Source organism: Fragaria vesca, linkage group LG6 (assembly GCF_000184155.1).
Source record: "Fragaria vesca subsp. vesca linkage group LG6, FraVesHawaii_1.0, whole genome shotgun sequence".
Lineage (NCBI taxonomy): Eukaryota > Viridiplantae > Streptophyta > Magnoliopsida > Rosales > Rosaceae > Fragaria > Fragaria vesca.
In genome coordinates this window covers 25,019,280-25,022,001 of record NC_020496.1, presented here as the reverse complement: position 1 = coordinate 25,022,001, position 2,722 = coordinate 25,019,280, and the positions used below count along the sequence as shown (strand labels likewise).

At 38.6% G+C, this 2,722-nt stretch overlaps 1 protein-coding gene across 1 annotated transcript in view; it reads right to left on the bottom strand.

Moving 5' to 3' along the window:
* Positions 1–2,722, bottom strand: part of LOC101293511 (GDSL esterase/lipase 4-like) — a 6,793-nt gene that overhangs the window by 3,002 nt on the left and 1,069 nt on the right. The gene's annotated exons all lie outside the window — the stretch shown is intronic.

The following is a 2,722-nucleotide window of genomic DNA, read 5'->3' as shown; positions in this document are numbered from 1 at the left end:
TTTAATGGACCATGGTGATTACTTCACAGTCATATATACATGTGGACTAGCATAGTGATTAAGACATTTGAAATCTTGGTGTCTTACTTTGTGTGTTTATGCTCAAACTATCTACATGCAGGGATTTGAATGGTATACATTGGTATCCTCAGTAGGTTGTTTACTTGTTACTTCTTGTGTGTCATTTTATTTCAACTAGATAAGTTTTTTTTATGCACACTCTTAGGGGGAGTAATTGATAATCGGTGGTACACACACATCTTATATTTCTTAAAATTAAGGTTGTCAAAAGTTTTTGAAAACTCTTGTGTAAGTGTGTGGTTGTTGATTAAGGACATATATGGGATGGTTTGTAAGTGAATGGTTGTTGATTGTAAGTATGTGATGATCTGGTTGGGATATATATGAATATGGGATGGTTTCCTAGGTCTTGCATCTAGTTGTTGCTTCTTTTATATTGTGCACACTCATAGGGGGAGCAATGCACCCTCTTAGGGGGAGTTGTTTGATTATATGGGCTATACACATACTTGCATCTTAATCCTTTTTAGGTTGTCAAAACATTCTGGGAACTTCTTCTCATGTTTTACATGTTTTGAGTGTGAGATTGCTTGTTTGTGGTTATGCCCTATTACATGTGGGTTGTACTTATGTGATTTGAAGCATCACTTCTGTTCCAAGAAGGATATTGACTTTTTCTTTGATCATTGGTTTGTTTCATATGAGATAGTTGGACTCTCTCTCAAGTATGTGGACATGAGAGTTGAAGGGATTGAACTATAGTTGTTTCAAGCATGAGTGAGTTGTAGTTTTCAGTGGCATACTCTGACGTCATACCACGACGCTTTCTCCGCTGCCTAGATGCCATGCTAATTGCTCTACTCTCCCTTGATCTTTTCACCTTCATCTCCCTTGATAGCCTTTCCACCATCATTCACTTTAGTTCATATTGAGGTGCACTGACCAATGTGTTGATTGTTGTTGATGTTATTGTTTGGAGTGTATGCCTAAACTCAAATTTGGGGTCAATATCCCTATTATTAAATGCAAAGCTTCAGCTGCTGTAGGGGATGCCAAACCCACATTGTCTCCCGTAAGGATGATCCCTCAGATATCCCTAGCTCTCCCTCCTTGTTCTCACTTTGCCTTTTATGAGTTCATGTTACTCTTTCGAGGCTGCTTGTTATGAGAATTCCATTGACCTTAAAACATTTCCTCTTGATGTGAATTTGTTTGTTGATGGGTTAGGATGGGTTAATTGCCTAGTGTCTTTTCTTAGGGTTAACCATACATGGGTGTGTGGTCTTTATGCAGATTCCCCTTAGGACATTGGTTCAGATGTTAAGCTTAGATCAGATCTAAATATCTTCCTTTGTGCTTAACCATACTTCTCCAGGATATCAAAACCTGCTGGTATCCCGCATATACCCTCCGAGAGTTGTCTCTTGGTCATCTAGGTCTTTCCACCAAGCTATTCTTTGTAGCTAATGTTTGAGTGTGACATCATGATGTCTTTGCTACTCACTTATCCCCTGTTGACACCTATTGCTAAGTCTTTATGACTATTCAATGTGTATGTCGAGTCTCTTGAGCAAAATTTGTTCAAATAAGAGATGCTTCTTGCCGCCTTTAATGGTGAGGATTAGGACGCTGCAAATGATGTTGATAATGCTGAGGATGAGACGTATATGTGATTATATTGAACCGCTCTGACCTTGTTTAGTTTGGTTTTATCATTCTCGGCTCTCTTTATGTCTCCTTGAACATATGGTTTCCCTTTGTCATTCCTTGACAAAAAGGGGGAGAAGAACTGGTTGCTGGCTGTTCATACGAGTTGTTGGTTATACTTTAGAGCTTATTGGTTGTTGGGATTTATGAATATTGGGATTTATGCTCATATGCTTATGTGATTATGCTTCAGGATATATGATGCATCTGCTATCCCTGGTTATTTTTAATATTCATAATTATTCTCCTATTTTTCACTTGTTCTTGAAAGTTCTTGTGCAGGTTGAGAGTATGTCTGAACAGCCTTGTCTTGGTGTGTTTTGTTAAGGAATGCTAAAGGGGGAGAATGAAGGTAAAAGGTTGTTGGCAATCCTTATATAGAACAAAACACAACCTATGAAGCCTAAAGCAATTGGGAGATTGGTCTTGCACACCTGAAGAACAAGTTGAAGAAGTAGAAGAACCAATATGATCTCATGGAACTCAGGTAAAATCATGCATGTGCATTTCATGGTTTTTCACAGAGGATAGCAGTATCACTTGCCATCCTAAAAATCTGGGTTTCCAGCTTTTTGATCTTTTGTTCTGTTGTCTTATGTTTAAGTTTCTTTACCCTTGTGGTATTAATTTTATGTCTAGGGGAGATCCTAATTTGAATTTCAAATTGACAACTAGAATATATAAAGATCTTGCCTTTGTGGTCAATTTAGTTTTGGGTTTGATGCCTTTGTTTCAACCCGTGACTCATGATGTAAGAGCTCTAAGGCTACAGCTGTGTTTGTGATACACAAACCAATATAACAGCTGTCTTTGTATGTTCTCTCCCTTTCAGAGTTTGGCCAAGGACAAAAGTCCAAAACTCCTTCCTTGCTTTGGCCCTCGTGCTTGCCCTCTTGTGGCACCTCTTTGGCTTGTGTCTCTCTCTTGTTAGAGCACTTTATCAGCCTATATATACTGAGCAAGGCTGCCTTGCTCAGTGGTTGTCATAATGTAG